This window comes from Phalacrocorax carbo, chromosome 1 (assembly GCF_963921805.1).
Source record: "Phalacrocorax carbo chromosome 1, bPhaCar2.1, whole genome shotgun sequence".
Classification (NCBI taxonomy): domain Eukaryota; kingdom Metazoa; phylum Chordata; class Aves; order Suliformes; family Phalacrocoracidae; genus Phalacrocorax; species Phalacrocorax carbo.
The window spans coordinates 149,042,749-149,064,932 of NC_087513.1; the positions used below are offsets into that span (position 1 = coordinate 149,042,749).

General features: G+C 45.5%; 1 protein-coding gene across 1 annotated transcript in view; it reads right to left on the reverse strand.

Annotated features, from left to right (window-relative positions):
* FHL2 (four and a half LIM domains 2) overlaps positions 1-4,223 on the reverse strand; it is a 43,852-nt gene extending 39,629 nt beyond the window's left edge. Inside the window, exon 1 of the mRNA XM_009513513.2 lies at positions 4,134-4,223. The gene's annotated coding sequence lies outside the window, so the exon portion shown is untranslated. The remainder of the gene's footprint in view (positions 1-4,133) is intronic.
* Positions 4,224-22,184: the final 17,961 nt, after the last annotated feature.

The following is a 22,184-nucleotide window of genomic DNA, read 5'->3' on the forward strand; positions in this document are numbered from 1 at the left end:
AAACTACAACAAATAGAGTTTATTCTGATAGCTTCTTCTCTTTTATTGTTCTGTACCAGGAGTGCCATGGAATACAGCGTTGGCACATCTCTCTCTTTGTATTATAATCCATGTCCTAACCCCTTGGGTGTCCTGCTGCCTTCTGCACCCACAGAGGCTGTGAGCGTGTCGCAGTCAATGGACTTCATGCATAGGAAATTAGGATACTCAGCATTTGAAAAACAGGATAAATGACAGAATAATGGGCTTCTCTGGTGGTATCTGTGGACTGTAGGTATTCCTGGTTTTGTATGGTAATCTCTAGGCATGCAGGGCTTTGCTCCCCTAGCTGCAGACTACTAAAAAGGAGCAGTAGTCAATGTTACCTACTTCCCTCCAACAGAAAGCATGTAAATTTCTAGTGAGACTGGTGAAAATCCGTTAAGCTTTACAGGGAATAGGCTGACCTGAAAGCCCACTGGCTTTGTTTATGAAGTGTGTGAAACCATTTCTGTCCCCACTTCTCTGCCCATTCCCATGGCAATGTGATTTGAGAGTGTACTTATTTTCCTTTTTTAAAGGAGAGTTTTGTTCCCAATTGTTGCGATATGAAGGTTTCACAGGGGCAGCAGGAGAAACTATTATAAAAGAGAACCTGTACAACCAGCTTCACACAAAATGTTACTGAAAATATGAAGTGAAATTGGGTGAAAATACATTTTTTTCCTAGCTCTTCCAGTTTCACTAATTCTTGGTGGCATGGTAACGGTAGCCAGTTAATCAACTTGCAGCAGAAACATTCTGAGTTTTATGAAGTTGATGGATCCCTTTAAAATGTGTATGGCAGTGCTCCTTCCATTTTTGTGTCAGCGAGCTGAGCAAAATCAGGCCGAATTGCTCCAACGGCTTTCAGAAAGACTAGGACTTTGTGTAATATGACCCACGCTTCTCAAAACTAATCAGCATTAGATGATGAACATTGTTGAAACAGCCTGAGATTTATCAGCATGAAACTGTACTCACTGTGATAGAAAGCCAAAGATAAAATACTGCAGCCAGTAATAATTTATTTCACTGAAAAACAACTGTGCCGTAGCGCCTGTGCTCTGGTTAGACAATACACAGCTACGGAACAGGAAAACTGGTAAGGAAAAATGTGAAAATGCACTTTGGTGTGCAAATCTACACAAGTTTGGCACTATTAAAATGAGAAAGAAAAAGAGGAGATCTGAGCTTTGCTAAAATCAGTGGATGTTTCCGAGAAAACTCCCATTGATTTCAGTAAGGCCAGGTTTTCACCCCCAAGTCAGTATTCACATTCCCTTCCTTCTCTGGTTTTCTTCCTTGTAAAATGGCCTTTTACATTTTCTGTATTAAAGAAGTGTTTGAATGAGTCTGCCCCCTCCCAGCCTCCTGCCAGCTGCAATCAAAGGTCTGCCTTGTTCTGGTGGCTTGCTGTTTGGAAGGGAAAAAGTAAAGTTATTCATGCACTAATCATATTTTCAAATGCTAGGTAAGAACAAAGTACTATTGTTGGAAAGACTGCCTTTGGAGTGGGTTCACTTTGGGAACCGTCTTTGGGTCTTTTTGTTTCATTTCCGTTTTAAATTCAAATCCAGTGAAAAATCACTGCATTAGTATGTATGTTCCTGATTTGTTTCAAGCTAAAGATCTTTGCTCAGCACATGATTGGAATGCTGCTTCTGCTGCTTGTTTTTAAGGGGGAATACTGTCAATACACCAGTGGTGAAACTTTAACACTAAGTGTCCAACCAGAGCAATTTTGTTATTTTTATTGCTTTAGCCTGAGGCTTGGATGATAGACAAAGAATTTGAGGACATGAGAAAATTTCTAGTACGGGAGAAGCGGACTACTCTATAAAAAAACATCAGTTTTGTACACGATTTCTTTATTGCACAATTTACTGCGGAGGCACATTAGTTTAGCTTAAAAGCAAGATGTTGGAAAAAACAGATCAAGTGGAGTGGCTGGTCCAACTAAGGCAGCTGCCAGCTTCTGCTGGTGGCCTGCTAAGAGTCAAGGCTGTGCTTTCTCGTGGGACAACTACCTTTGGGCTCCAGCCAACTTACAAAACTCATCTCACCGGTGCTGGGGAGCAGAAGATCGGAGCTCTGTGCAGATCTGAACAGAGCTGATGGTGGTCTAGAGGTGAGACTGTTACTGCTGGAGAAAAGAGAGATACACAGAGTTGCTGGCTGTGGTGTCTGAAGACATTAATCCTTCCAAGACATCCGTGTGGGGACAGTAAACCTAGAGATACGATAGGCTATGTGCAGACAATTCGGTATTTTACAAACCTTTTTTCTTCCACTTAAGTTATGTGCTGGTCTTTACATGAAAGGTGGAGCAAGCTTGTTCCTAAGTGTGCTGTCAGTGCTATCTACTCTGATGGTCACAGCCCTCACCAGCATCAGCCTGTAGAGCTCAGCCAGACAAGACATGTTAACTGAGGATGTCCACCATGGCAGTGGGTCCCCCATTGCGGGTGAGGCTGGACATGTGGAGGGACCCTCAGAGGCCATGTCTGTACTCATGAATTGAACAGGACCACAGGATGCTGCCAGGCACTGAGACTCAATCAACTATGCTGGTCGGTCATCCAGATGCTGGCTAGAGCTCTCCTGCCTGGGCATGGCTTGGGAGCAAATCCTGTCCCTAGGGCACATTTTGGATGTGGCCAGTTGGCTTCAGGGGCCAGGAGTGTGTAATGGCCCAGGCATGGCCCCAGGGCCGAATCTCCCATGGGAGCATTGCCGGGCATATTCCATGCCAGACGTGGAATATGGGCTCTGCCATGAGAGCCCGAGACACAGCCTGGGGACCAGACCCAACTTCTCCATGTCCACCAGCCCAGTCAGCACCTGATGGAAACATCTACCTCTCAGCTGAAGTCGGTGGTTCTCCAGCAGCTTTGGACCAACCTAAGGACCTACCTTTTTGCCTTTGAAATCCTCGCTTAGAGACTGAGCCCAATCCCAAACACTTTGAAGTGGGCTGACCTTTCCTACGAGCCTTGGCTTTGGGTCAGGTCTAAGGAGTCTTGCTCCCCAGGGGTGCCAGGGACCTGTGATCCTGTCAAAGCCTGTGGAGCAATGGCCATTCAGCATTTTGAAAAAAAGCCTTCTTTAATTTAATTTCCTAAATAATGGAACAGTAAAGAAACTCTGGCGCAAAATGTGATAGCTTTAGTTCTCATGCTAAAAGTAAATTAATATTTCTTACCTTTGTGTCATGCTTTGTGATATTTGGATTAAAATACGTTTCGTTATAAGAAAGTTTATATTAAAAATGTATGTGTAAATGCATCCAAACAAATGTACACACGTGCACAAACAATCTTATTTTTCCAAAGAGGTCTTCTTTTATTGGCTTTGTTTGAAAAGTAATGCTCTCATGAGATGAGGTTAAAAGTAATTTAATGTAACAATAGCCTGATAATTGGCATTTGGCAGTTATTGCTAATGCTATTTTACAGGCTATTTCTGACAAATTCCTGCTTTGACACCCAGTTATGTTTCTGTGCCTCGCATTCTTTTCCCTTTTCACACAGCTGCTGCAATCCATAACAAGTGATTGTTTAAACATGAAATCAGCAAGCATCACCTGTAATTTGCCTTTCTTTCTTTCATGGCCATTAGGAAATGGTCTGAAAGAGGGGAAAGAAGTAAAATGTCCCTTCTGTCCTCTTTTTTTTTCAGTATCTATTCATTTTCCAAATATTCATCATAAAGAAGAAAATGCTGATTGAGAAAAAAAAAAAACCCTAATCAAAAGCTTTCTGCCTGAAGTCATTCAGTTTGCTTTTCAAACCAGGAAAGTGTCTATAGTTAGACATGGTTGTGTTCCTGGAGAACATGAAAACATGACAGCGTATTATTAGTGCAGAAACTAAAGAGCAGCTGTTAGTTAGCACCTGGTTCCCAACAGCAGATTGAAAATACAAAGACAGACGCTCTGTGTGTGCTCTGGCAGCAAGAAGAGAACAAATATCTTAAAATCCACTCTTCCTGTAAGAAAGCAGTGCTACCCTCATAATGTCTACACAGAGCCCTGAGAAATTATTGCAAAGGGAGGGTGAAAAGGAGAAAAGGGCCCAAAGGACAGTGAAAACCAAAATAAGTCACTGTCTTACCTTGCTGCAGCTTGGTGCTGCCTCTGTTTGTGAGTCTGCGAACGAGAGAGGATGGGGACAGACTTGCTGCTTTATTGGATTGCCCAAACTATGTGTTTAGTAATTAGTCAGTTAGGCGTTTGTGCTTCAGACAAGCTATAAATATAATAGCTCCAAAGTACCAGCCATCCACAGGAGATAAGGACTGCAGCACCTCTGTGCTGCCAGCCTTTTAAGGCTTCATAGCTAAAGCGGCATGAGGCCACTGATGGAAAGGGCTGCCGTGCTCCTGAGCGGCCCTGGCCCTTCGCTCTGCTCCACTTGGAAGTGCCTGACCTTAAAATACATTCACCTGCTGTAGGGAGATCCTGTGAGGGACCACAAGGAGCCAGCATTATTTCAGGGTGTGATAGTTTGGCTGAGCTATAAGCAATTTTAATTTCTCAATCAGATTATCTGCCAGGCCTCCAGGATTGACAGAAGCACCCTAGGAAATGTTGACCGCTCTGAGGATGTAACCAACTCCAACTCCCCTTTGTCTGTCTGTCCGCCTGTCCATTCCAGGTGCGCAGCCTTGTTGCAGAGGAGTCTGTGCCTCACGTCATGCCTCATTTTATACCTGCACCACCTCGTGTTGGGGCAAGTAGTGCCAGTGGTACCATTTCGCAGCAAAAAAGACAGCAACTTTAGAGACTAGCCTCAGGTCACGACATAAATCCGCGTGGGCAGTGGGGCCATAGCTCAGAAGTGAGCTCTCTGCTTGGGGCTCCCTTCCGGCTGCAACGCAGGTGTGATGCTGGGTGAAGGGGACACTAGCAGATGTGAGGAGCGAGAGATTAGAGGTGGAAAAAAGCTCTTCTGGGCAGTGCCTTGCTGGCTTCGAGGGGAAACCTGCCCAAGCAAGGCTCAGTGCAAAGGTGGGGTTACAACCTCTCCAACTCATTGCCAGTGCTGGGCTCAGCTCTGCATTTCAGTGTACTTCTGCAGAGAAAGTTGCAGCAGAGACATGGCCCTTGACCTAAAGCTGAACTACTTTAAGGTGTTTTTTTAAGGGGAGGAAAAGGAAAACCTCACTTTAAGATGGGGAGGTGAAGCAATAGCATAGGGCAGCCTCCACGTGTAGGCAAATTACTCTCTCCATTACACAGCAGCATACTTCTCTGAAGAAGTACTGTGCTGTTAAACAGATTGCCTGTTGTTCCTCCGCCTGGCAGAAACAGGTGGAATTCAATTTCTTTGATGGATTTATTTATTACTTCCACAGTCCCGAAGAGACCCCATTTCCTTCATCTCCCTCTTTCTCTTCTTTTCAGAGTGCTGGTCAAGTAATAGTCTAGAAGATAGTGTCACCTCTGAGCTTGTCTCCGAGAATTTTGTTTGGATAGCAAGCATGGGTCAAGCTGTGGGACTGGATACTAACACAAACTGTGTGCCAGGCTTTCTGACATGACAAAATGATTTATAGCTTGACATGGAGCCCAGTCAGGTTTTATGGTTTTAACTCCAAACCAATGAGAAGTTGGCATCTGCAGGGTTCATCCCAACATAAAAAAGCTCGTAACAGCATGTCCTCAGCCCCAGCCAAGCAATATGATTTGAAAGCCTGAGTCAAGTCTCCTGGAAAAAATGACTTTCACCCATCTCCTTATGTCCATGCAGAAATGCCCAGCTTCCAAGGGCTGTGGGCCAGGAGTGTGGCCTAGAGACATAGGTTAGGGAGGTAAGAGAAATGTCCCACAGATTCCTGATGAAAATATTGTTCATCGTAGAGCTAGCGGCCTTTTGCCACATGCTCCTTTAGCTACCGTGTAAACAGCCCTTTCTCATTTCCCAGAACAATAAACAGTTATGAAAAGCTGTATAAGCAGCAAAAATGTGGTAGTTAGGACATATGTTTGGACAGCTCTGGAAAACCTCAACCTTTTCATGTTAGCCAATTTTTTTGTTTGCATGATTCAAAGGTCCGGGTGATGTTGTAGAAACAACCTGGATAAAAGATGGTTGTCCCCAGCCCCAGTCCAGGCTGTTCTGGGCACTAATGACATGTTTAATCCCTATGTGTCAGCCCGATTACAGAGGACATTTGGATCTGGTGTAAACATTGAGCAACTGGTGACCAGCTTGGGGTAAATGTGACCTCCCAGCATTCTTCACCTAACTACTTGAGAAGGTGGATTACAGACCTGTTAACGCAAACGTTACTGCTTTTCTCTGAAAAAAACAAACATCCTGTAAAGCTGGTTGCCCCCCACTGTACCTCTAGTTAAACTGTCCCAGTTTTGTTTCAGGTATTGCTTTACTCTTTGATGATGCTCACCAGGGAAAGGAGGGGTCCTTCAAAAAGGATGCTGACAGAAGGCTAAAGCATCAGCAACATCAGGCTGCTGGGCCTGATCCTGTTCTCCCACAAAAGGGAACAGCTGATCCCTTCCCCTGAGATGAGGCAGGGAAATGCCCCCACACACAGGGCGCCAGCACTTCTGAGCTACAGAGGGGAGGCAGGTTAACGATGGAGGAGAGGTATTCCTCTGTTGCCAGGCTGCTTGGCTTTGTAGCAGCATAGGAATTTAGCCCTTTAAGGAGAGGGTCAGGGGCCGAAGCTCTGTGGCCCAAAGCAGTGGTGGCATGGTGGCCCCTTTGCCATCTCCATGGGTCTGCGGCACTGGATTCAGCCCTGCTGCTCCCACGACGAAGGTATAGGAAGGAAGCAAAGCAAGAATTTCAGCCAATTCTCTACTCCAAGGCAATGGGAGGTGCATGTGCTAGAAGAACTGCTTTAGAATCATAGAATCATTTAGGTTGGACAAGACCTTTAAAATCATCGAGTCCAACTGTTCTTTTGAAACGCAAAGGAAATGCTGCAAGCTTTAAAGCAGAGACCCCTGTGGAAACCATACCAAGGTCCTGTTACCCATTTGTTACACTGAGGTTAGAAGTTTTGTCACAGATCCCTCACAATCAGGATTTGCCCCGCCATTCTCTGCAAGTCACAGAAGATGCCAGAGTGGGCATCAAGAAGAATGTAAATCTTCAGGATAGCTTTAACAAACAAAAGCTCACCAGCTTGCACCGGCACTCCCTTTTCTAAAGGAGCAGCTCTACTGACAGATATTCATGGGAATCTGACCTTGCCGTCCTGACATTTGTGTTCATGGTAGGTAGCACAGGGATTAAAACCACGTTATGATGTTGTTGAGCCTTTAATCTAATTTGTGGGATTTAGAAGTAAGTTCTGCACATACGATATTGACTGCCAAAGACTTAGCAGCAGAGAAGAGGGGAAGAGGGAGCCTGTGGAGATTTTCCTGGTAGTCAATATTTTGCAAACACTTTACATTCAGGCTTTCACAGTGAGGAAGATGGGATTAGCATTTGCCGCTATGAACTGGGGATTCAGTTGTGCTAGCAAGCCATCGGCTTGTCTGCTTTTTCTTGCCCTTCACAGCCACCGGTCATGCCTGTACCTTCCAAATAAGGCATTTGCACATGAAACCCCAAATCCAGCTGCCCCACACCTGGAAGAAGAGCACGCACAAACACTGATTCCCATGCAAACCCATGGGTACACAACCTTTTGCCAGGAGGCACACAGGGCATCAGGAGCATTGCACATCTTCAGGCCTTCCCGCACCTGTGAAAATGCTTGCGGCAGGCAGTATTTGGCCTCTGGCAGAGGTGGCCTCAGGGACACCAGTGATCTCCAGGCCCCTGGGATGAGCACCTGGAGGACCCCAGCCCCGGGTCTCTCCCAGCGGGTGGCTGTCCTTACTGTCACCACCATGCCCAGGCTCTGGAGCACAGATGCAGTGGAGATGCCTTCATATGAAGCAGAAAAGTGTGTGTGATTTCCAGGGGCCTCATCTCTGCCCGGCTTCCCCTCCTGCCCTGTGTTTTTAGCCGAGGCTCCAAGAAGATGTCATCGCTGCAAAGCTACGTGCAGGCTTGAGAGCAGGCTGAAAGGCTCGGAGCCCTGTGACCTCTGCGGTTTCCACGCACGCTGTCATCAGCAGTTCACCTCACCTACTTTTTGCCATCAAAAGCTGGCATTTACTGTAAGCCAGTTAACTGTGTGCTTTCTCTGGTGGGCTGAGGTGCTTAGCTCCCGCTGCTGACTATGGGGGCAGAGGAGGTGACTCACACCACACAGCTAACTTCTGGTGACTGAAGTTATGTGAAATGCACCTCACTCAGCTGAGATGCCCTTGCTGTAGTGTGCCACAAAAATGCCTGTCTTGGGGCCGATGTAGGTTAGCCTAGCCTGGTTTTTTGCCTCCAGTGATGGCTAGTAGTTCATGTTTGGGAATATATATTCCTGGGAACAAGTTCCTGAATTCCCACAGGAGTTGTTTTGAGGACTCTCTGAGACAGAAGCAAACTATATTTAATGACCTTGATGGATTTTTTTTTTTTTTGGTATGAATTTCTGTAACTCTTTCTGAACCCAAGGGGTTAGGGTGTTTGGTCCAGTCTCTGCAGCTTGCACCCCACAGGCGTCGGGGCTGGCAGAGGCTCAGAGCACAGGCAGGAGCTCTCCTCCCCGCACAAAAAAATACTACATTCAGGTAAATGATGCAGATGAGCCTTTGTCTCAAAATTCAGACACCCAACTCTCCAAACCTCTCAAACCAAAATCTGCATGGGAAACCTAGGGAGCTTTCCCCTTTCTCCTCCTCTCTAGCCCCTGTCCCACACACACCAAGGGAGATGAATCCAGTCCCCAGTCTGCACTGCTGCCTTTCTGCCCCTACTTAATGGCCCCATATCTCAGAGTTCACTTTGCAAATCTAGTGACACAGCACTGAAATGCCTTGAGTGAAGAGAGGACTGGAAGGTGCCTCTTTAGCCAGAGGGAGCTCTGGATGTATTTTCAGAGTGCAAACAAGGTTGGAAAAGCAGGAATCATTTCTGCTTCACTTCTTCATTTATCTACCCAGCAAGTGTTACAGCTCACAAAAGGCCACTGCTCTTAGCAGCTGTTTCGTGGCCTTACCTCTGCCCTTTCCCATTTTGGCTGAAATACTCGTTCACTCCTCTGTAGCTGCTGTTTTTGGATCATGCTAAGACTTCTTCAGTCCAAAACTAAATCTACCCTCATAATCCACCAAACTAAGTCCTGATAAAGCTAAGCAGGCTTCACTTAACAACAAGCTGAGATGTAACTATTTGTGGGTTGCAGTGACAAAAGGATCCAAGTGATTGCCTGAGTTCAAAGCAGATGGGAGAAGCAATCCCAGCAACACCAAATTTCAGTGCCCTGTTTGCACACTTACCTGCCTGCTTGAATTAATATCCTTACCACACTGTACTTAACTCCACCCATGAGTATGAATACACGTGCAAAAGAAACTTTCAAGGCTCCTTTTGGGAGAGAGGTGTTTTCTCGTGGGATGATAACTGATATGTGAGAGAAGTACAGTGCTGTGAACCCAGCAGTGGGAGTTGGGAATTGCCACCAGCAAAATGGAGTAAGCAAGAGCCCGGTCTGCTTCGCCTGCCCTCAAGTACAAGGGTGCTTATATGGATAAGGAATTTCAGCCTAAGCAGTTTTATTTTGGCATGTATAGAGACTAAAGCAGACTTTAGTAATAGAAGCTGTAGATTACCTTAAGCATAGGTGTAATTGTCAGTCCGCCCATAATAAGTAATAATAATCTCAGCTCTGGCATTAATTAATTGCGTGACCTTGGACATGACACTCATATCCACATTATCAAACCTGGCAAGTGCATGCAAGTCCCACTGAAGGACGGAGGAGCTACAAGTGCCAAGCACTTAAAAAAAAATCAAATTAAGTTCCCTGGGGCTCAGGTTTCCCTCTTATAGGAGAAACTATGAGACAGATCATTGCTGAGAACAAGATCTGAAAAATAGAGTGATATCATAAAAAACCCCAACCCTTAGAGGACTAAGAATTTCCCAGACTTTCACAGCCATTAGAAGGATCCTTCTGGCAGGAGCACATTTTCCCCTTTCCTGTGACAGCCCTTTCCCTACATCTTCTGCCTCAGGGTTCATGTCGGGTGGGGTGCACGTGGTTTCAGGCAGCGGTGCTCTGGTACCCCAGAATCAACCTGTCTGCACACACTGCATTGCAATCAATAGGCTCTTCTTAGGACATATTAAGAAGGACCTCAGTCTTCACTTGCTGCAAAACTAGTATGACATTATACTACTTTCAAAGGCACTTCCCAAAACAGTGCAGAAATAGAAACTGGGATAATGCAGCTGGCAGTGGCAATAAATATAATCTTCCACAGAAAGTTTAAGCCTTGTCTTATCTCTGCACACCGTGGAATAGGGCAGTGGCCCCCCTTTTTGGCATTGCCTTGGTATAAGCCTGGTGGCTCAGGTTAGCCTGCTGAAGGCCATTGCATGCGATTGGAAACAAGCCCAGCAATATTAAAAATTATGTTTATAAAGAGCAGCTGTTGGCGTTACGGTGTATATCCTTCCCGGGGAGATATAATCAACTGCATAACTGGTAACTCTATCTTTGCTAGAGGTTTGTTGCATTGCTGATAGAAGTGCAGCCCAGGGCTATCATGTACCTTTTAGGCCATTTAGCGCAATGTGAAAAATTTAACTGGAGAGCCTATATCAGCCTGGCCACAGGTGCCAAAATTAATGTCAAACCTGACACCTACTCTTTCCCCTTACCCAGATCCTGTGCCTGACTATGATGATCCTTAAATGCTTGTTTCCTCTCTTTGCTGAGTCACTGATTTGCCTTTTTTCTCATGTATAACATAAAAAGCCTTCACCTGGTTATATTAATACTTTATCTGTTTCAGTGATGTTTTTCGTGAGAGCCCACAGTGATTTTGCTGATGGCTGAAAAAAGCTATGCGTATTAAACCTGGCACCCTAATCTTATGTCCGAGTTCGACAGAACATGACTTTTACCAGGACAGATCTTTATGGTACCTCAGTTAAACAAGAGAGCTACTTCTATCATCATCAGAGCTACTCAGATTTTTCAAAAACGATTCAAAGCCAAATAATCTGTTCTATGGCCATGCATTAATTTGAAAGTCTTGACAAACGTGTTTAGCCATTAAATTGCTGGAGCGCAGAAAGCAAAACCAAAGCATGCTGAACAAGGAAGCGACACATCTTTTCTGTTTCTCATCAGCTGAGACTAGCTAAATTGTCAGTTACACACTGATCAAAATACACAAAGAGCTCTCCGATTTTCAGATTGTTAGGAAAAAAACCCACTGTGCCTTTTTAATGCTTTAAAAAGGTACTTACGTACAACATAACTGGAGGATAATGAGTTTAGAGTCTTTATCATGCAAAATCAGCATTCTGTTTTTGCACAGATCCTGACTATGAGTTTGCTGATCTTTTTCAAATTGCCACCTGTATGCCTCATAAAACCATCATTCAATGTAATACTAGACCACCTTAGCATTGCCATCATTTTCTTTGCATTTTTTCCATGCTCCACCATCTCTTCTTTTCTCGGCTGTTACAGCTGGCACGCCACATCTCTCCCCTGCTTCCTTTCTGCCCCAGGCATCTGTTAGTGTCAGTGTGTGGTCTGCCAACCTCCCCTCTCCACTCAAGCCATGAAACCTGCAAGCTAATCTTCTCACTCTCCGCCGCCTTAGCATCCTTGCCACCACTTCTTTCCCCTCAAGGATTAGCAGGTGTTTCTTCCAAACACCTGCAGTTTTCCCCCTTCACCTCATTCCCCATATCTCCCCATTTAATTTTATGTCCTTACTGCACATTAGTCCCCTTTGGTTTCAGTTGACAAATGTTCTGGCATTATTCCTCATTCATCAAGCCCTGCACAGGCGTGTGTGTCTGGCACCATTTTGGCAGGGCACGCCAAACCAAGACGAGAGCTGAAGCCATCTGTTGCAGCAGTTGTTTGACGGCTCCTCTGCCATGCTGGAGCACGCCCCTGCCCACAAGCAGGAGTCTTGCAGAAAGCAGCTCAAATCGATTAATCACCCAGACATGCAAGGTACGCCCAGCGCCAGCGGTAAGGGCAGCTGCCAAGCGTAGCCCAAGCATCTCTTGGAAAACACTTCTGTAAACAAATCTGCCATTTAATTTTTGGGCACAAGCATTAAATATTCCGGAGGGCACCCTGCTAAGATGGAGATGAGGGGTTCACGCCTCTCTTTCTGACCTGTGACTGCGCTAAACTTGGCTCCTGCTCAGCAGACAGCAGCACTTCTTTCTATCTTTTAGGAAGAATGGCCTCCTTTGCAAGAGTGTATTGAGAAGAAGGCATTTTTCTGAGTCCCTGCACAAGCCTTGGGCATTGGCCATGGTTTGCAATCGAGCTTGGGCCTGAAGAGGTTTGATAGCTGCCAAACCTAAAGGAGTATAAAAAGAAAGGCCTCCTGGCATTGAAAAGTCTAGAACAAAGGGAGAGGAACAAGTTGAAAGAAAGAGAAGTTGTTATCTCTGCCTTGCATGCTGAAATGCTTTTAGGGCACTCAACTCTGGGCACCATCACAACAAATCCTAAAATGACACCAGATCCCAGACCTGCGAGCTCTCTGGCTCTGAGCCTGCTTTGGTCCTGATCTATCCTTGTGTACAGGAAGGGCTCTGGAGACAACTTTGCCTTCTGGAGATCAAATTTTCAGAAAAACAAGTACTGAGTTGTACAGAAATGCAGTAATTTCATTAATAGAATCTAATAGGTTGGGAGAGGTTATATATAAAAAAAAGACAAATCTGAGTGCTGCAGAAGAGGTGTGAATCTCCATTTACTCCACAGCTGGGTACCAAAACAGGGCAGAGGGTGTCTGCTCCTCTTCAAAGCTGCAGGGTATTTCCAGGATGGCTTGTGCAGACCCATGGGAGAGCATTTTTAGGAGCTCACCTGGGCACTTAACCACCTCAGCTGCTCTTTTCATTCCCCTGATTTGTGGCATCCAGACCTGATCTGAAAAGATTAAGGATCGAAAGCTAAGCTCTGTGATAGGCCCCCATAAATGCCCTTTCCATGGGTCCTCCAACTGCCCCAGGCCCTGCAGGAGAAACCCCTCACTCGCCAGCCTCTGCTGCAGCTTCACCCCAGGGCCAGTTGCAGCACCCCTGGGACTGCTGCCAGCCCAGGAGGAGCTACTCTGCAGTCATAGCCATCTGCCACCAAACATGATGTAAAGTCATTCTCCTGTTTATGAAAGAGTGTTCCACCACCCTCCATTACACATGCTGCAGGGCACTCTGGTTCAAGGGAGGAGGAAGAGGAAGCTGTGGTAGAGGGGGCCCAGGGGATTGCAGAAACGCAGCTCTCAAAGTCCCCTTTCTGGCACTGTTATGTTAAAGACCTGAATAGAGAAGCTTTTCAAATGTGTGACCTGTTGCTGCTATGATGGGAAGTGATTTGCATCATCTCTCAATGTGACTGTGAATAATAGAGCATTTCTGCTCCTTTTCAAACATGGTATTGTGCTAGCAGATCAAATTGCTCAGCTTTTTCTTGGTATCTCAGTAGATTTGAATGTCAGAATCTTACCAAAGACAACCCTTCTGCTTAACATCAGCCAGCCAGTGGTGCTTGTGTGAAGCAAAATAACCTGTAGGTCAAAATCATTCTTCACAGGGGTGAGATCAGGTTAATGCCAAACAACCCAAGATCATTCCTCCTCATGTTAATGTGACAGTGGTAGGTATGTCTACAGTCCCTACAAAAGATGGAAAAACTTTCATATGCTTGCCATAAGTGGCCAGTTTTGAAACTTTGCCAGCGAGGATAGGCGCTAGTGTCACGTATGAGATTTAAACACAGGGACTGCTTGGTGCAAAGCATTGGCTAACATGGAGCCTGGATTTGGGAGAACAGATGGAAAACAAAACTGTGTTAATAGAATATGGATTATGATAAATGACTTTTGGTTTTAATGATTTCCAGAAATCTCTCATCCAGTACATCCATACATTCAAAAGAAGAAAATATCCTTATGGGGTATTACAGGGCTGTTATTCATGCCAAGCATGTTCATGTCATTGTTGTCCTGAAATAATTTGGTTACTGTTAATTCTTGTCTCGATGCAGCCAAGATCTAATTAACTACATGCATTATCACTGTTTATATGTTTAAAACTACTATGATTGTTAGCTTATGCATATATATGAGCTGGTGTGTTGAGTTTATTAATAATTAATGCAAGGAGGCTTGAATCCTGCTCTGCCTTCAAGAAGAAGGTTTCCTTCACAGTCAGCATGCATTAAGGTAAGCACTGGGATGGTGATATGGTGATATTTTTTCCCTGTCTGGGCAGGAGGAGATCCCACCCATCCAGCAGGAGCCAACACGTCTCAGGTCAGGTGGTGGCATGAATGGGAGAGGTGTCAGGGGGACCTGAAACATCCCGAGGAAGAAAAGAGATGTGCAAGGACATACATATCCCTGGATCAAGATCCCTTCAATGAAATACATGCTCTGCACCAGATCTTGCTTAAAGATGAGTTTCCAGCTGAAAAGTATGTAAGCATGCTGAGAGTTTTGTAACTGGATAAAACAGAGAACAGTTAGAATAATTTGTCTGCAGCTGTTAGTTTTCTTTTATTTCTGCACAGCTGCCTCTAAATAAGGAGATCATACTGCTGATCTCTGGATTCCTGAATAAGTTCATTCCTTCCTTTATCTTCAAGCCTGTCTGGTGGTAGGAGTGATTTAAGGATAACTGGCAAACCACTGTCATTCCATTCCCAAAGAAGCGATGATTCAGTAACCGAGGGTGTTGAACTGTTCCCCTAGAAAGGACACAAAGTCAGAGGTAGCCAGATGTTTCTCCCCAAGTTGCATGGGACATTTTGAAAGTTGATAATGAGGCTTGGAAAGGAAGTCTTCTTGGGACAGGGTCTGTCTCTGGAAAGCTAGGAAAGTGCCTCAACACTGAGTCTCCAGCAAGTTCATGGTGTTAGGGGTGGCCAGATCTGGCGAGCTACGGGATGTAAGTGAGGGTGCTGCAGCTCCACATTCATGGAGCCTGTAGCAAGGCTGAGCTCATATTCCCGATAGGCAAACACACACATGCACATCGCTGTCGCACAGATCAGCACAAAGAGGAATCACTGCCTTGATCGGCACAGCCAGCACTCACACAAACATGAATGGCACAGACAGCCCCATCCTGTTCCCCCTCTCTGGGGGATCAGGATTGAAATCCACTACTGGGACATACACTCAATGTATGGGTCATTCCAGGAGCTGGTCCTAGACACTCTGTCCTCTAGCTGGCACCTAGCTCCCAGTCTCCTGCAGCTGCTGGTGCTTGGACCTACGCGCCCCAGAGGTTCGTAGTCCCCCTTTAGGTGCTGGTACTCTCTATATCTACTCGTCTGGTTTGAAGCTTGGTAGCACTCACAGAGAATTACTCAGGACAGAGAGTGCTCCCTCACAGAAGCCAGTTAGAGATAGGATTTAGTGAGAACACAGGATAGATGGTGGTGGTAAAGAGCAGGACTCAGTCAGGCAAGCGTACACTTAACTGGGCCCTTTCATCTCCTTTTCCCCTCTATTTCCTCATGTTTGTTATCCCCCCAATTCACCTTTATGCCTCCATTTTTTCCACCTCTGGTCCTTCCCATAAGCATCCCTTACTGAGCCCCACTCATTTCCAGTCCCCTGGAAACCTCCAGTAAGAAATGTTATACAATCCTTGAATTCTCCTGCCTGTGCATACCATGCTAAGTCCTGCATGCTGTTAGGCAGTGTCTCCCTTTCCTGTGCATGGCTGTCTGACCCATTTTGGCAGTTACATTATGGGGTGTTTCACACTGGTAATGGCCTAATCCTTCTCCTTTGATGGTCCTAGGGAGTTGCCAGTTCAGTGGGCCCTATTTTCATTGTTCAGGTCACTAGGCTGCCTCCAACCATCATTGATCCTTGCTGGTCTTACTGCTTGCTGTGGTTGCCCTTTAGTCACATAACTTAACACATAGAAACCTAACATTGCTTTTTGGGTGGCTAGTAAAAGTAGAGGCCAAGCAGAGCTTCCCATAGGGAGCCATGCTGTCTTGGCATGCCTGGCTGCACAGAGGGTGTCTAAACCACTTAAAAATACTTCTTTAGCACAGAGGAATAGCTGGATGACCGGCTCTCCTTGCATGCATAAGACAAAGTTTCCACAAGTGAGCTTGATGACTTCCATCTTGGAGTATCCAAATTGAAATGTGTGAAAGGAGCATGATTTCTAGAGGATTCAGATGCTAATGAAATTCAGTCCTCTGAAAGTTCATCTTCACACAGAACAGAGCCTACCCCCTTGCCTGAAAGCACAAGTGCCAGGTTTATCCTCAGCATCTCTGCCTCAGATACTCCTGGAACTGAAATAACCCCAGCTGCCATAATTTAATTAAACTATTGGTTTGAAATATCTGAGCGTTTTATTGAGACTGTGTGGAAAATATGAGCACAGATAATTGTGTTAGCTAGGAATATGAGACAGCTTGCAGTGTAAGACTAGAAAGGCCAATGTTCAGTGTGATCCAAGCTGACAAATCCTGAGATTATGGCATTAGGTTGGTCCTGTTGTGGACTGCTGAAGAACTGAGACTCTAAATGTTTATTTTAAAATGGCCATCCAAGGGCGTGTTCTGGATCATTTGTTACTCCCTAGTGTGATTGTGTGTATTCCCTTAATATCCACTATTAATATTAGTCCACCCAGTGCTTCATACCGCTTGAGCAAAGCCATTTGAAAGACGGAGAGTGCAAGAGCTGGATCTACTGTTGGCAACATCTAGATGACAGAGGTGTTTAGAGACTGACCACAGTTAAGGAGGCTTTGTCCCCTTTTATTTATACTCAGATGACTTTTTTCTTTACTGACATGTTTATTGGCACATCGCTTAGGCTGAAGAGCTCTTCTGTGAGAAAGAGGAGAGCTGTAAGGGAACATCACAGCAGCTGCACAACACTCTCGGCCTCTGAAAAAGCCACCGAGTTTATGAGTCCCCTGTATCCTGGGAGGGGGCTATGCCATGTACTTTCCTCTGAGCTTTAGGCTTTGCTTTAGCAGCACAGAAACCTGTGGCAGGGCTGTAGCAATAGATTTCTGCTCCATCCTCCTGGCCACTTGAGCCCTACTGGGGGGGGTCTTCCCATCCTCAGCCCCTCTTGGCAACTCCCGCCCAGGCAGGTGGGTGATGCAGCAGGTCTGATGTTTGGAGACACTCTCAGCCGGAGGTGGCCATTAGTGGGGAGAAAGTAGTGCCATTATGCTCGCATATCCCTTAGGGACATCCTTTGAATAAAAGACTATAATGCTTGGTGGTTTTATTGACATACATTAAAAAGAGCTTCTGCCAAGCAATTGGGAAGTTATGGCATCTAATTAGTAAAAAAGCCATTAAAAGACACTTTATCTTAAAAGTATCAAGGTGTGAAAACTATTTTTATTTGTAAGGCTGATTGATTGTGTGATGTCTGTTCCAAGGCCAGATCATAAAGCAGGGCTGCTTAAGCTAATCATGAAAAAGCAAAAATCTTGATTTTCTGACTGTTCTGAAGATGTTATTTTTAGGGTGTGTGTTCCTGTTAAATGTATCTATGTGCTCCTAAACCAAAAGGATGTGAAATGAAACAAATGTAAGACTCTTGTTTCACATCAGCAGCCTGGCTGATAGGGCTTTCATACCGTGACCCTGCTCTCTGGGCTCTCTCAGAAATGGAAAAGCAAACCTTAGTCCAGCCAGAACACAAACCAGAGCATCTAGAGTGACTTTGGACCAGGCCCAGACTAAACAAGAGCATGGCTTACGTTAGCTCACATCAAACCCCTATCTTTCCTGGAGCTTGCTCACCAGCCCTGGGATAGTCACAAGGATTGTGACGGGTTTGTAAACTCTGCTGTCAAATCCATGGGCTCAGGGGCCACCCCATTATCAGGTGCTGCCAGTCACCTTCTACCCCCTACGGCAGCATCTGCCCAGCACAGCTCTGGGGAGAGGACATCCAAGCGCAGCTCTGTAACCTCATCCTGCCCCAGTGCCCCCCCGCTTCCCCGGCCCTTCGGGAGCCCTGGCTGCCAGCTGGGTCGTGGACCACGTTTCTCTGCAGGAGCTCCTGCTGCTCCTTTTCAGCTGCCTGCTGGGCCCTGAGGCCAAAGGCCCTGCAGACTGTTCCCTTTAGAAATCACAACAAGAAGAATGTAACATTAAAAATAATCCAGGCATTAGATTATGAGCTGCTGTGAGGAAGAAAAACCCAACCAAACAACAACAAAAAACCCCCCAACAACCCCCTAAATACTACGATATTCTACTTCTCTCTGCCTGAACTATTTTCCTGGATCCTTTCAGGGGGAAAAGTCAGTTTATTTTTTCCCCCTTCAAGGCTGTTGGGTGGCTTTCAGGCATGATTCAAACTCCACTGAAGTCAATGGAAAGTGTTCAAGGTCTCTGAATCAGGCTCTGAATGCAGGGTGGTAAAAAGTGTGAGCATCCTGCTTTACACTCAGGGTGAAATCACACATGTCCTACAAGTGTCACACATAGCGCTCTACAAGTAGTCCTCTCCCTTTCCCTGTTTCCCCATCACATGAACAGGTCTATCCAGGGATATGGTGGTTGAATCTCTTCTCTTGCTTTTGAAGGAGTCGACCAGCAGAGTGGAGGACAGGTCTGGCTCCCTTCTAGCAATGAAGTTGCACATCACGGGAGTGGTCCTTCTCCTGGTCCTTGCTTGACTGCATAATTTCACATGAAGCCCTGTGGCAGTCACTCTGTAACTGCATGACACCTTACCTGGTAACACCGTAGGTCTCTGGATAGATTCGGGTCAGGCTGAAGAACTCTACATGATCTCTGTGAATAGACAGCGAACCGTCCATTTGGCCCAGGCCATCTGTGTTTTAAACTAGCATCCTTTAAATTTTGCTCTCTGCTATGAAAACACCCTTAGACAGCAAAGGTTGACTTTTCAGAGCCTAATAAATGACACATCGGCTGGTACTACAGATGGATAAACTTCTTCAAACTTGAGTGCTTACTGATGTAAGCCCTTGCACCAAGGCTATTAAAGAGCCCAGACGAGGATTTGGCCACAAAAACAGTCCCATATGCAGACAGACATGGTGGTAGAAGCTCAGATGATGAGAACTGTTTTAGACCCTCTGATTCATTTGAACTACTATGAGTTAGACCAGCTCTGCTTCCTAGAGCTTACTTTGCAAATAGCCAAGGTGAAGGCTAAAGACTCACCGCTGACTACATAAGCTCTGTTTGGTACAGCTCTTGTCAGGCACACCTGAGGACATGGTTTACCAAAGGCATTGGATCATGTAGCAAAGCCCCCACCCTCCTGTCCTCACTTAGCACCATTTTCCAGTGAAAAGGAACATCTTATAGCTGTAAGGAAAATCCCACATCAAGTGAGTACTTGTTACAGTAGCTTGACTTTTCCAGAAATGATGCCTCGGGCAAGTTTCAAAATTTAAATTTCCGATACTCTTTGCATTTTCCCAAAGCTGTTTTTTCATTAACTTTGTTTCCTAAGCTGTTACAGCTTCCTGAGAAATTTAGAGTCTCTGTGGCTTCCTCCAGCTTTCCTCCTCTTGACCATGGGACTCACGGAATACCACAGAGCCACAGAAAAGCAAGGCTGAATCCTCTGCCTCTGGGCAAGATCAGCTTCAGACATACCATCTCTGACAGATGTCCTGACAAAATGCTAACTTGTTCTTAAACACCCATAGCACCTGTGCAATATTCAGCAGCCTTACTAAAACATTTCAGCCTTTTTCACTCATGCATGACTCAAGCCATTAGCTCAATCCATCAATAAAAACTCATGAGTCCTGCTGTGGTCGGTGGAGGCCCTGGACTAGAGGTGGCTCAGGTAGGGGTGCGTGAGCGCCGGGTGGGTTAGGTTAGGCACCTGAAGAGCCTGCTATGTGCATTGCTGTATTGCACCAGGCTGATTTGGAATAAAACTCTTCTAAGGATCTTCTCCCAACCCTCACAGTGTGGTAAAGGCAAAATGGGTGAAGCACATTTGGCCATATGTGCTGTGGGCACTCAGAGAGGGTGACCAGTGGCAGCAATGCAGGAAAGATACATGGAAAGATAAGCAAGAAGATATGTGGTTTTTTTCTTCCATGAAAGCAGTTTGCCAAAATTCCTCTTCTGGGTACCAGTTATTATGGAAGCTGCCCATACATGCACACCACAGCACACAAGAAAATGGGAGTTTGATCTACGGCTAGCCCTCAATCAATTTAAGCGAGATACCTGTGGGAATGGTGTTGATCCCTCGGGGAATGGCCTGTTTCTCCATAGTGCCATGGCATAAAAATCCTCTGCCCTAAGCAGTGTCCCTGGCTTTATTTAGGATCCCTGCTGTGTGCTTAAGGAAAGGCTCTTGGTTGGGATTATCTGAGAGGGTTTATTTTTTCAATTATTATTTCACTACTTAGACTGTACATGTTTTCATAGCCTACACAGACTTTGCAGTGGATCTTAAAAATATGTAGAGCTGTTAGTTTTTTTTTCTCTTTAATATGCAGTCACTTTTAGGGTTCCTGCACTGTACAGCACAGTAAACAAGCAGGTAAGGCTGTGTGGCAGTGAGCCTCCTGCAGGCAGCCTGTCCTGCGTTGATTAATTATTGTTGTTACTGTTGTTGTTGTTATTGCTCTTATTATCAAAACTGCCAACAATGGTAATAAATATAGCAGCTGTTCTAGGTTAGCTTCTATCAGCATCTCTCCTTTCAGTGAAGCAAGGTCCTTGCTGAAACCGCTTTCTGCTGCAAAAGATTATTCTGAACCACTTCTTCCATCATGCTCACAACAGACACTTTCCAGATACCCCAGCTCACCAGACACTCCTTGAAAATGTCAGATATGTCTTCTGTGAAAAGCTCCTGTTTTTAACAATATATTAATATTTCAAGCAAATACTTGGCAAGTCTTCAGATTTTGCCAGTGGGTCCTAGCATCTTTGGAAAAAAAGGAGATTTATGGGCAGCGCTGGTGGGTGGAGGGGTGGACATCAGGCGTGTAAAAAGTGTACCTTGCGGTTTTAGTGACGCATGAATTATAATCACAGATGGTAGTGGAGCGCATTCCAGTCACTGTGACGAAGATAAAAGGAAAAGCGAAGATTTGCGATACTAATTATTTATAGGAGCCTGGTGTTCAACTATGCAACACTGCCATGGGTAGATTGCCTTTCTGAAAAAGTACCATAATATAAGCTGTCCCCAAAAGCATCCACTCAATTATTTTTGCATAGATGAATAGGCAAAAATACTACTTGTTGTGCAGGTGTGACGGGAGTGCAGGGCACCTGGGGGTTGCTCCTTGTGTGCTCCAGGCAAGTCATTTTTTTACTGCAGAGCCTCCACAGAGCAGGGATGCACGTGGCTGCCCAAGAAAGAGGGTCTCAGCCATCGTGCTCCACCCAAGGTGAAACTCCAAATGGGTAGAAGTCCTCTCCATCCTGCCCTTCCTTTTGCCCTCTCTCTCCTCCCTCTCCCTTGACTCCAGAGTACTGTCTGGCCCATTTTAATATGTCATCTGCCAGGCACCTTTTAGCTTACTATTATCAGATAACTATTGCCCTGCCCTCATTCTGGCTGCTGATTCTTACCCACAGACTACCTTCCCTACTAGGCTGAAATAAGGTGGTTTTATTCAAAACATTGGCTGGTTTTGTGTGTTTGTTTGTTTGTTTTTCATCCAGATTGGTTGCTAGGTCTGGCACAACAGAACGAGCAGAGCTGTGGGAACAGGGAGAGGGGTTGACTTCATAAGCCAGGTCCTGCAATAGGGCTGCCACATGTGGAAAGCAGAGCCCTGGTCAGCAACATGATGGGCTAAGGGGACCTTCACCCATCCCACTCTGCTGAGTGTAAAAGTAGCATCACCCCTAAGCATTTCAAACACAGAGGGATTCTCTGGCTTCAGCGTAAGTTTTTTCCTGAGCTGCCAGGCATTAAAGTGGGTTTTTCATGGTGTAAGTTTAGCTGTTCAATGAAGTAATTTTATTTCCTGCAACGTAAAGTCAAATGTACACATATACAGAAGGGAGGGTGCCAGCTGAGGACATTTAGATGCTGCAGCTTAAATACCTGCATCTGAGTGAGTTAC